Source organism: Gossypium hirsutum, chromosome D11 (genome assembly GCF_007990345.1).
Source record: "Gossypium hirsutum isolate 1008001.06 chromosome D11, Gossypium_hirsutum_v2.1, whole genome shotgun sequence".
In the NCBI taxonomy this organism is placed as follows: Eukaryota; Viridiplantae; Streptophyta; class Magnoliopsida; order Malvales; family Malvaceae; genus Gossypium; species Gossypium hirsutum.
This window is the reverse complement of record NC_053447.1, coordinates 31,079,111-31,092,027: the sequence shown is the minus strand read 5'-3', so window position 1 is coordinate 31,092,027 and position 12,917 is coordinate 31,079,111. Positions and strand designations below refer to the sequence as shown.

Below are 12,917 nucleotides of genomic sequence, written 5' to 3'. Positions count from 1 at the left end.
TTAGTATTATTTTTTAAATTATATGAAAAGTTTTAAAATAATTTATCATGGTAATTTTATATACGACCGAATATAAATTATTTAAAATTTTCAATAATATATTATCTATACTAAAAGGAAGACACCTATCCTTACTCTTTTTTTTTACATTATTAAAAATAATGATAAAATTTCAATGGTGGTCCCTCTATTTTTAGTTCCAAAATGGTCAAATCTCAATTTCAGTCCTTTGACACCTGTCCTTTTTTTTCATTACCAACAATAATGGTTAAATTTCAGTTGTAGTCTAAAAAGGCAAAGATTACAAAAGCTTAGAATATAATCTAAAGATAATTAACGTAATGAGAAGCTTGAATAGAGAGCATAACATACCAATTTTTATTTTAAAATAAGATCATTTAAACCTATTATTTGCATTTTCCTTAACTTAATAAATTAAAACACAAAACTATTACATTTCTATTTTACTATTATCGAATATTCATTAAATTCCTACTTTATTCCATCCTAATAATATCTTTGAGTTTTTTCTCAAATGTTTTTTATTTTTTATTTTTGTAAATTTTTCCAATGCCCCTAATGGTTAGGATGCAATTTTCCTAAGAGATCAAATTGGGTCATGCCCCCTTGTTTGGGCTTTCAGTCTAACCTCTTGGCCTTTTAGCCATTTTAATAAATAAATAAAAAATCACCTTTTCTCTTCATCTTCTCCCCATTTACCCCATAGTTTGTGCTTTAATTTCCACATTTCTCCTTGCTGTTCATGTTCTTTCTCCATCTGTCCCCGTCCCAAGTTTTCATCACTCTTCTCATTCTCTATCTGCCTCTTATTTGTTTTCTGCTTGCTCTTTTCTCTCTCTTCCTTCAATGGCTTCTTCAGCTTCTGTTGATGACAACATCGAGTCTAATCCTCTCTTGCAAGATTTTGACTTTCCTCCTTTTGATGTTGTTGAAGCCAAGCATGTTAGGCCTGGGATTCGTGCCTTGTTGAAGAAACTCGTATGCCCTTTTGATCTTTTGGACTGTTTCCGATTCTGACTTTTGAGTTTCTTTTTTTTTAGTGATTGGTATCTGTTTTTTGTTTATTTTTTGGATCATTCACTGGCCTTGTTTGAAAATTCAAAATTTTGGTTGTTATGATCTTTTCTTTGTGGAGATCATGTTTTGGTATATGGGTTTTTTGGATTTTTGTATATGGTTTTGATATAATTATGCTTGTTGAGTAGGAGAGTGATTTGGATGAATTGGAGAAGACAGTAGAGCCTTCGTGGCCGAAGTTGGTGGAGCCATTGGAAAAGATTGTTGATCGGTTGACTGTTGTGTGGGGAATAGTTAATCATCTTAAGGCTGTTAAAGATACAGCTGAGCTCCGTGCTGCCGTTGAAGAAGTCCAGGTACATTCTTGTCGTTGTGTTCTTTTTTAACAGATAGCTCAATTATTCAATGTACAATATGTATAAGAATTTCATTAAGAAAATTTTGAAGGAATCTTTGGGTGAAATCTTCAAAATATTTAGCATCAATCTTTTAGACATCTATTATCTATCACGTTCTTCTCTTAGATGAAGTCATGATTTTTATGTTTATGATTTTTTTTTTTTGGCATAACTCATGATATAGGCTCACATGATATACTAGGCGCTTAGTTTGTTTTCTAGAGACTCCAGAATAGTGGTATTCTTATTTCTTTTCAAGAAAATTGATTGGAAGTCTTGTTCAAATCAATCCTATTGTTTCTGTACCTTAGTTAAATATGCGGTACTGTGTAGTCTCTTTTAAACCAACTTTTTGGCCCTTATTATGCTTAGTTTTTCTTTACAGCCAGAAGAAGTGAAGTTCCAACTAAGAGTTGGACAAAGTAAACCCATCTACAATGCATTCAAGGCTATTCAAGAATCTCCTGATTGGAAATCACTAAGTGAAGCTCGCAAACGTATTGTGGAAAGTAAGAATCTTTATTTATATATCTATATGTCAAATAAGTTTGGGAATTGTTGTTCCTATTTCATTTTGGTGTAATTGACTGCTAAAGTGTAATTTATTTGTTTTTTCTCCGTTCCTTTTAATTTCTATGAGTGTTAGACCCAATAAATCTTTTTATTTCTGTAAACGTGTGCAGCCCAGATTAAGGAAGCTGTTCTTAATGGTGTTTCACTTGAAGACGATAAACGAGAACAGTTTAACAAAATTGAACAGGTTTGTTAATATTTAGTTTTGAAGTTAAACAGAAATTTACTAGGTGTCATAATACCTTACTATTTTTATCTTTTGAAGCCAATTTCTGTGCCAAGTAAAACAAGGAGCAAGTAGTTAACGATAGTTCCTTTTGAAGTTCTTGGTACCTGGTTTCTTAGCATTCTTTTTCCCATCTTGTAAGCAAATTCCTCCTGTAAAGTTTAGCAAGGATGGGAATCTGAAAATAATCATGTAAATATTTATGATCAATCATGTCATATTCATTCATTTTGGCTATTCTAATCTAGTTACTGTGAGCTGATTCACAGGAGCTGGAGAGGCTGTCTCACAAATTTAGCGAGAATGTTTTGGATGCCACAAAGAAATTTGAAAAGCTAATAACGGATAAGAAAGAAATTGAGGGTTTGCCTGCAACTTCTCTTGGGTTAGCTGCACAAACAGCAGTGTCTAAGGTACACTTTTCCAAAATTCAGTGTATTTTCCCATTCAATGGTTTCTATTGTCAAGTCTAAAGTTTCTGTTTCCTGCCATGTATATTATTTCTTTTCACCTAGGGGCACGAAAATGCTACCGCTGAGAACGGGCCATGGATGATTACATTGGATGCTCCATGTTTGTTTGCTGTTATGCAACATGCACGTAACCGTGCTTTGCGTGAGGAAGTCTACCGTGCTAATATAACTCGAGCATCGAGTGGTGATTTGGATAATACACCAATCATCAATCAGATATTGAAGCTTAGGATGGAAAAGGCTAGGCTTCTCAATTACAATAACTATGCTGAGGTATGAATCCTTTGTATCTACAAGAATGCATCCTTTTCATAAGCTGACTCTATTTGATCAGGTAAGCATGGCAACCAAAATGGCTACTGTTGATAAAGCTGAGGAACTATTAGAAAAGCTTCGGAGTGCTTCCTGGAATGCTGCTGTCCAAGGTATTATGCAAGAAATAGTTTCGTGTAGGGTAGAAAATGAACTTTCTCCACAGAATATGCATATGTGATAAGGACTTGTTTTGTATAATAGTTTGTTCTTGATCCTTGGAAGTTCAATTCTTTTTCTTGCAAACACCATTTTTGTAATTAAGAACACATTAATGCACTAGCTTATCATGAGTAAACTCCATTTGTAGCAATTAATTTTGTAATTACTTGCTATCTGATATGGCCTTTCATAATTCACCTTAGATATTTCATTACAAGTTTATGGCATAATTCTTTGATGCAATTTTATGTGCTCAATCTTTCGAAGCTCACTATGTCTGCCTTTCATATTTCTCCTAAACAGTTCCTGTCCTATATTTTCTTTCTACCACAAACAAATGAAATAACATGGGTAAATTGTGATCCCTTTTTGTCCTTACAGATATTGAAGACCTAAAAAGTTACTCCTAGAGTCAAGGTGCCTTGGAAGCTGATAATTTGAGCCATTGGGACATTAACTTCTGGAGTGAGAGGCTTCGTGAGTCAAAATACAACATTAATGAGGTTGACACTCTCTTTTTATTTTGCTAATTAAACCATAGCTTCAAGACCTCGGTTTTATGTGAAGAAAACTTATGCCTTTCCTGATGCAAAAATTGTACAGGAAGAACTCCGGCCATATTTCTCACTTTCAAAAGTTATGGATGGCCTCTTCAAACTTGCTAAGACCCTTTTCGGGATTGATATTGAGCCAGCTGATGGTCTAGCTCCTGTAAATAATTTTTTGGTTCATCTCAACTTTTTCTCACTGCCCATTACACAGAATACTGATTTTACGTCGTTCTAACTCTTACTCTTTTAAAAGGTTTGGAACAAAGATGTTAGGTTTTACTGTGTCAAAGATTCTTCAGGTAGTCCAATTGCCTATTTCTATTTTGATCCATACTCTCGTCCATCAGAGAAAAGGGAAGGTGCATGGATGGATGAGGTTGTTTCCCGAAGTCGTGTAATGTCACGGAATGGTACCACACCAAGGTTGCCTATTACCCATATGGTGTGTAATCAAACACCACCATTTGGGGACAAGCCAAGTCTCATGACATTCCATGAAGTAAGTTGAAGACATTGGTTTTCAGTATAATGTTAATGCTCATAAATTCTTGTGTTCTGAATGATTGGAACTGGAAGCTAGGTTGATAACAGTGAACAGTGAGGTCCAGAAGCCTAGAGTTTCTCCCTGTCTACAGCCTCACCCAATTCCTTTCCACCCCTAGAAGTGCTTCTGGTCTTATCGCCAAAAAAAGCAATTTGGGCCTCCTAAATACTGTGCTTTTACTATTAACGTTGTTGTTAGAACAATCTCATGTGCTGTAACATTGTTCTTCTTACATTTAAGCTAAACGTTCCAAGGTGATATTCCTTGATCTATTGTTATCATAGCTCATACTTTTATAGTTAACAATATTCAAACAACCTTCTTTCCTGAAGGGCATGACGCATGAATTTTTCTTGTTCAGAACCTATTAGATTTAAAAGCATGGATCTAGTACATTCTTTTGAACAAATATACATAAGAAGAACATGCATCTGTTGTTGAACTGCATGGTTCTAGGAGAACCTAAGCTCGAATAATACTATTGTTAGACTTAGGCCAGATGCTGGCTGAGAGCATGAATATTATGTATGCTCTGCTGACTTTAAATCTTTACTTCTAGAGGTTATGGCTTAATTCTTACAGTGCTTGCATATTTATAATTTTATGTTTCACTGATTACTTTTGCAATAGTGGCAGATGCAAAAGCATATGCAAGGCATCTGGATATTCAAAGTGGCTGCTGCGGTTTGGCCCTTCCTTATGCACTGATGTCATTTCTCTTTTCAGGTTGAGACTGTCTTCCATGAATTCGGCCATGCACTTCAGCATATGCTGACCAAGCAAGATGAGGGTCTGGTTGCTGGCATTCGAGGAATTGAGTGGGATGCTGTTGAGTTGCCCTCCCAATTCATGGAGAATTGGTGTTACCACAGGTTAACATCTCCAATAATCAAAATCTCTATCTTTTGGATTGCTTCAGATTAATATACTTTTTGTTGCTAAAAGAACCAAAATTGAATGTGCCATGCATGTCGAAAGCATTCATTAGAGGCCCGAGCTTAGAAAAGAAGCTTCTATACTAGCGAATTGTTATATGGCTTCTTGTTTGTGATTTATTGCTTCTTCTTCTTTTTCTTTTTTTGCAACTCTTTAGAGTTTTACTAATGTGTTTGTGGTTAATCATCTTGCATCCTATCATAATGCTTATGATGCCACAACAGGTTAGGAAAAGACATCTATTTGACCCTTCTGGATCATGACTGCTTGACCTAAATATTTTGTCTAAACATACAAGCATCTGAATTTCCGCATTCTCTAAATATTGTCTGAATATATTTCTTATAGCCTAATCTTTGGTTATTGCCACTATTTCATTTGCATTTTGTTTTTCAAATCAATTATTACTTTCATTTAGTAGATTTTTGTTTAAATTGTCTTTTGTTGCTTCAGGGATACATTGATGAGCATTGCAAAGCATTATGAAACAGGAGAGAGTCTCCCTGAAGAGGTATATTTGAAGCTTCTTGCTGCAAAGGACTTTCCGTGCTGGTTCTCTAAGTCTTCGTCAGGTCAGTTGAACTTGTTCTGCCCTTGTGTCAGTTTTGGTGTATATATTCCTGCAGAAACAATGTGTTTCTTGAGGATTAGCCTGCTTCTTTATATGTATGCATGGTACACTGTGAGGGTTTATTAGCTCAACATTCCCCTCTGCCGTCTGTTCCTAACATGCTTAACTATCTTTTTCTCCTACCCTCTCCCACCTCAATGTGGGACTGATTTTGCTTGTGCTTCCCTTTAATATAAACCATTACGGCTACAGATATAGCATGTAGTTGCCTTTAGATAGGTAAAAGGTTCCCTTAGTAATGGGTAAAATCTTGTATGAGTATCCATTTCTTTAAGCTATAAAGGTGTTTTGTGTCTACGAAATGCAGGTATACAGAAATGTTTGATATAAGATGGTTTTAATAGACACAATGACTATATCTTTTTCATCATTTGTTTTTAATACTAATTACACCATGAAATGTTTCTTGGGAACTCCATGACTCTGTATGATGTCTGCTTTTTTGGTGAAAGTACATGTAATTTTTGGTGAAGCAGATTAGTGTTTGTTCTAGTATTTGAATTACTGACAGTTCATTTCTAACTGTTTTCTGTTTCCAGCTTCGATTTGCTAGTGTGGATTTGGAACTGCATACAAAATACATCCCTGATGGGTCAGAATCTGTTTTTGATGTTGATCAGAGAGTTTCCAGAAAAACACAAGTGATCCCTCCATTGCCAGAAGATAGGTTTCTCTGTGGTTTCAATCATATATTTGCAGGTTGGCTCCACCACTTCCCGCCTCTCTCCACCCTCTTCCTATGTCATTTTTAGAAATGTGGTGCAAACTTCACCATGGGCATTTTTTAATTAGACTTTTTGTGAATATTAGGTGGATATGCTGCTGGATACTACAGTTACAAGGTATATTTTATCTTTTATCTAGGCCATAAGGGAACTACAACAAAAACGTGGTTGAAATGTTGCATCAGCAATTGGAATGACTGTCTAAACAAAATAACTTATGATCTTTCCCCTTTCCTTTTCATTCTATGACCAAATTGCAGCCTAGCTTGTATTTGTCTGTTAATTTTATCAAGTGTGGCCATGATTTGTAGCCTTGTTTTGCCCTTTCTTTCCTTTTCCCTTTTCTATGTGAACTGAAACTGAAATGCCTATTTCTGCAGTGGGCAGAAGTATTGTCTGCAGATGCTTTCTCAGCCTTTGAGGATGTAGGACTGGACAACACCAAGGTATGGTGCTTGAAAGGGCTGTTCAGAATTGCATTTTTACTTATTTATATATATTTTCTCGAAGAATTGTGTATATCAAATATAGTAAAATCATTTCATACATTTCAACCCACCCACCCCCTCCTTTTCTGTGTAAACCTGGCTAGAATTTATGTTTGTGCCAAGAGTTGGAGAGCCATAGCTTATTGTAAAAGATTCAACAAACTGTTCATCACACTACAAAGGCACAAGTCATTGAATGCATATCCTCAGCTACTATGCTGATTCCTGATTGTGTAGGATACAGTGCTTCTCTGTGTTGCCCTTCAAAAGCTCTGCATCAGACTCAGAGCTTTCTAAAACAAAACTTATGATCCTGTTATGATGAGTATATTTTTTTCTAAAAATAAAAAACATGATCTGCTATGTTTAATTGTTTTCCACAGGCGGTTAAAGAGACTGGCCACAAGTTCCGAGAGACCATTCTTGCTCTTGGAGGTGGAAAAGCACCATCGGAGGTTAGTATATGCAAATTGTAAATTGACATTCCTGATTGTGAAAAATTTTTCATTTTATTTTCTGTGTCTTCCCCTTTTTCTCAATAATTTTTCTCAATAAGAGACACCCCATGTTTTGTTTCTCTATCCTTATTGCTGTTAAGGCATTTTTTAGACGCTGAAACTTGTAAATCTAGGGTGCTTCCCTTGAATCTTCTTAACATGAAATGATGTTGGCTCCAGGTCTTTGTTGAGTTCCGTGGACGTGAACCTTCACCTGAGGCATTGCTCAGGCACAATGGATTGTTACCAGTTGCAGCCTGAGCATGAGCTGGTTTTTTCAGTTGCCATTCAAGGTTTTACCAAGGAGACATGGTCATTTAAGTTTCTGTTATAAATCACCAGTCCTTTTATGTTAAGCTTTTTAAACTGTCTGTAGTTGGAGGGGCTAGTTATTGCCCTAGAAAGAACAAAGAAACAACCATTCCCAAGTTATGGAAGGGGATAGGTGTTAGTGATGTCTTTTGACCTTAACATGTTTAATCTTGAATTAGCTTTCTCCTGCCATCTCGTTTGGTGAAATAAGTTCTGGTTTTGGTTCCCTTATATGCTTGCATACAGTACTTGGATTTCTCTTTCTTTTCTTTTTGCTGTAAATTATCCTTATTTCATTTCCCATATTCCATTTTTTATACTTGTTTAAGATATATGATAACTCTCAAACAAAATTAGAGATCACTTCCAGAAGGGATGGAACTACAAAAATTAAATTTGATCATAGTTACTTGCAGAACCCAGAAACACCTGTGTTTCCCACAATGTTAATGATGCAACCAGTACCAGATCCCAAGGAAGGATATATTCCAGGTAATACAGACTGCTGTTGAGGACTCTGTGAATTAGGTTCAGAAAGAAAGCTTATTGAAAGCTTTACTGCTGATGGAAAACCACACTATATGTTCAGAGATCTCAAAACAGGACATTGTCCATGGGCTCTTAACTGTACGTGTGAGTTATGGGCAGATGATCGCTTTGAAGCCTGGATAGATAGCATGGATCATAACGGATCTAAATCTGGTAAAAAGAAGTCAAAAAGGAAATCCTCTCAATCCGAGTTTTACAAAAGATACGTGAACGGAGACTCTTCCATTGGCCCTTTAAGAGAAGACAATGGTAAATTCCTTTACCTTGTTGGTTACTCTACAAAAATTCCTCAACCAAACCTGATATTACTAACTGACTCTAACCCACTAGCTCTTTGAAAACCTTTGTCTCCTCCTGCACCCAAAAAACCCTTTCCCCCAGCCGTGCTATAACCAAATTCGTAAATGGGTTCAAAAGAAATCCCTGTGCCTACCTCAGTATGTATGTATCATTTTACAGATACATCATATGAACAAGAATTTCCACCTTTACAAGAATTTACCCAACAGGGGTAAACCCATACCCCTAAAATTCCTTCCAAACTTCAAGCTAATGACTTAGGCAAACCCACAAAAATTAGTGCTGCAGAAGCTGCCCTGAAATGGCAAATCGAAAATGCCATAGCACAGAACAGGGTTCTCAAGAAACTAGATTCTAAAGTCTCCCATCTGGATTCAAAAGTCTCAACGGTTGAAGCTAAGCTTGATGATAACTCCAAGATGGTAAAAGACTTAATTGCCCTTCTACAGAAACGCTTAAAAGAAGTTGCTAGAGAAACGGCTGCTCTAGGACAAGATTTTTTTTTCCCATATCACACAAAGGGATAAAGAAATTTGAAGGCTGAAAGATCAGATTAAAACTTTGAAGGAAATATGATAAATTCCTCCGCTAAAAACGAGTCCTAAAGATTCTGATACAGAATTCTTGCTATTTCCTTCAATCAGACAGAACAGTTCTCCATCAGACAGAGCTTTCATTAAGTTTCCTGCAGTCCCTGAAAAGAAAACACTAAGTCTCCATGAGCTTCATATGCAGATAAAAAAGAAAATGGAGAAAGAAAAGAAAGAAGCTGAAGAAGAAGTTGAAACAAAGAAGATTCAGGAGGAAGAATCTTCCCAACATGACTCCAAACAATTGGGAAAGAGACCCATAATTGAAGATTTGCCCCTACCTTCTCCTCCCCCGAAACAAACTTCCAGATCCTTGATGATACAACATCAGACGAATCATTTATTATCCTTTTTAAAAGATTGTCAAGACAATTTGGTACCAAGAATTTCAGCTATTCAGCTATCATAAGAAGAAAACAATTCTCAAACAGAGTCATCATCTACTGAAATATCAACAGACTCCTCAGATTCCTCCTCAGAAGATAAGTCAGGTGAAAATCTTAAAAGGATTGCCCAAGCTCAACCAAAGGTTAAGGTCATTTCTGATGATGAACCAATGGCAGATGTAACTCAATAAGGAGAATCATCATTTCAAGCTTTAAGAACCACAAAAGGACCATCCATTAGTCGAATGACCTTCACACTTGATAATATTCCACCAAAAAAATGGCCAGCCAGAATTCAAAAATTTCATTCTTGTCTTGACACCCGGAAGCTTACTGAAGAAAGTAACTACAACATTCTCTTGGAATATGTTTCCAAGTTTACAAGAATGTTAAGAGATTTGTGGAATTCAATTGATCAAAATTCACAGATGCAGTTCTTGGTCCTTCAAGATCTGAGTACTCCAATCTAAATCATTCAACATTTTGTTGGCAATCCAGATGATTTACTTAATCTGAAGTGACAAGAGTTTTTTAAAAGAAAATGTTATTCCTATAGCAAAAAAGACCGGTCAAGACATTTCAAAATAATGACTCGACTTTTCTGCTCATTAGGACTCAACAGTAATCTCAAACCAGCAATCCTTGCTTCAATCCCAGATCCCCTACAAGTTGCAATAAATCAAGCTCTCTAGAGACAAAACAAAGACATTCTGAGTCTTACAGTTGGAGAAATTCAACAAGAAGTTTTTATTGCTCTTGAAGATATTTGCAATAGAAGGAAGATTTTTAAAGATTATCTTTATGGAGATAAAAGGATTGACAAAGCTTGTGATGATTCTTACTTGAAGTTCAAATGCCCAAAAGATTATTCTTACATATGTAGAACCAAAAAGAAAAGACATTTCAAGAGATCTATCTTCCAATGCAACAAATCCTCCAGAACTTCAAGAAAATGGAAGCCAAAGTGGAGATATTTGAAAAGGAAGAAATCTCTTCAAGGTACAAACTCATCTAGATGCTATATTTGCAATAAAAAGGGGCATTTTGCCAAAAAATTTGTACCAATAACAAAAAAAAAGGTGCAAAAATGATCCAACAGATCCAAAACAAAGTTGGAATTCAAATAAAAAAAAGATGATGATCTAGAATCTCTTTTCTCAATAGATGATGAACCAACAGAAAAGACCCTATGTGTTATTCTAACTTATTTTCCAAGCAATGAGTCTGATTTTTTGGACTCATCCATTTACATGATGATCCCATGCAGGCCCAAGAAACACAACACCAATCATTTATTGCAAAGGATACTGTACTAGTTCCCCAAGTCCCAGTGAAGATCTATTTAGACAAATACAGTCAGCCTATTACTGTTATTGCATTTCTTGACACTGGAGCTGCTGCTACTATCATGAACCTAGATGTTCTTCCATCAGAATGGTGGATACCTCATACAACATTTTTCAACTCAGCAGCAAATTATCCTTTTACAACTTATCTGAAAAATAAGCCTATCACCATACAATTTTTCCCTAGATGTTTCGTTAAGGTAACTATTCTTGGATCCAAGCTTCCAGGAAAATATATTGTCATTGGTTTTGATATTTATTCTAAAGCCTAACGTCTAAGAATCCTTCCATATGGGTTTAGATATAAAAATCAATTTCAACCATTGTGCAGATACCCAAATTGTTTACCTTCTAGTTACACAAGATATCCCAAATAGTCCAGAAACTCAAAAACATTACCTGTGCAAATTCCCACACCAAATTTTTCTCCAAATGCTCAAACCCTCTGTGGAAAAATTTTGATTTCTTTATCTCTTTGCCATTTAAGAAGAATGAAGACATAAATCCCACAAAAGCCAGTCATCAAGGAATGAATCCTAAACATCTCCGTCTTGCAGAAAATGAATGTGAAGATCTTCAACAACAAAGTCTAATTGAACCCTAAGATTCACAATGGGCGCATGAAGCATTTTATGTCAACAAAGGGTCTGAACAAATAAGGGGAAAACTTAGATTGGTGGTAAACTATGAACCCTTTAATCTTTTCCTTCAGGATGTAAATTCCCACTGCTAAATAAGAAGGCATTATTCTTCAGTTTAGCCAAAGCTAAAGTCTATTCCAAATTTGACCTCGCCAAATAAGAAGGCATTATTCTCCAATTTAGTCAAAGCTAAGTCTATTCCAAATTTGATCTCAAAGCTAGATTTTGGCAATGAAGAGTCATTCCAGAAAACAGGCTAAAGACGGGGTTTTGTATTCCAAACAGACACTACCAGTGGAAAGTGATGCCTTTTGGACTAACAACAGCACCATCCAAATTTCAAAAGGCCATGACCAAGATTTTTCGTGCAATCATGAATAGTGCCTTGATTTGTATTGATGACATTCTCTTATACAGCCCAGATGAAGAAGCTTATTTTGAATTACTCAACCAATTTAGTCAACTCATATTCCAATGGAATTATGATTTCTGAAAGGAAGATGCACATCAACAAATCAAAGATAGAATATCTTGGAATGAATTTAATAGAAGGCAAATATTCTTCAAGACCACATATTGCTAAAAAACTCCTTAGTTTCCAGATGTAGATTTAACCAAGAAGCAAATCCAACAATTTCTGAGATTTGTTAATTATCTTAGAGATTTCATCCCTAAAATCTCTAGATATATTAACCCTCTCACCAAGATGTTAAAGAAAAATCCGCCTCCATGGAGCACAACACAAACTAAAGCCATCCAAATACTGAAAGAAAAATTACATCTACCGGCATTACAGATCCCCTATGATGGAAAAAGAATTCTTCAAACAGATGCAAGTGATAAATATTAGGGAGCCATTTTATTTGAAGAACTTGAAGGAAAAAGACATATAGGTGGATTTAAAAGTGGAAGATTTATTGATGCAGAACTTCATTACCACTCCACTTTCAAAGAAATCCTTGCAGTTAAGAAAGGTATTTCAAAAGTTGAATTCCATCTAATTGAATACCATTTCTTAATTGAAATGGACATGTCTTCATTTCCACAAATGCTCAAGTTCAAACAGAAAACTGTTCCACATTCTCAACTCTTGAGATAGGCTAAATAGTTTTCTAAATATTCCTTTGATGTTAAACACACTAAAAGAAATACCTATGTTTTGGCAGATCTTTTAACCAGGCCAACAAAAGAGGTTATAGCACTCAGAACTTCCCAGCCCAGGCCCATAATGATGTACAG

At 35.6% G+C, this 12,917-nt stretch overlaps 1 pseudogene; it reads left to right on the top strand.

The window, feature by feature from the left end:
- Positions 1-708: 708 nt before the first annotated feature.
- LOC107891835 (probable cytosolic oligopeptidase A) lies at positions 709-8,097 on the top strand (annotated as a pseudogene).
- The last annotated feature ends 4,820 nt before the right edge of the window (positions 8,098-12,917 follow it).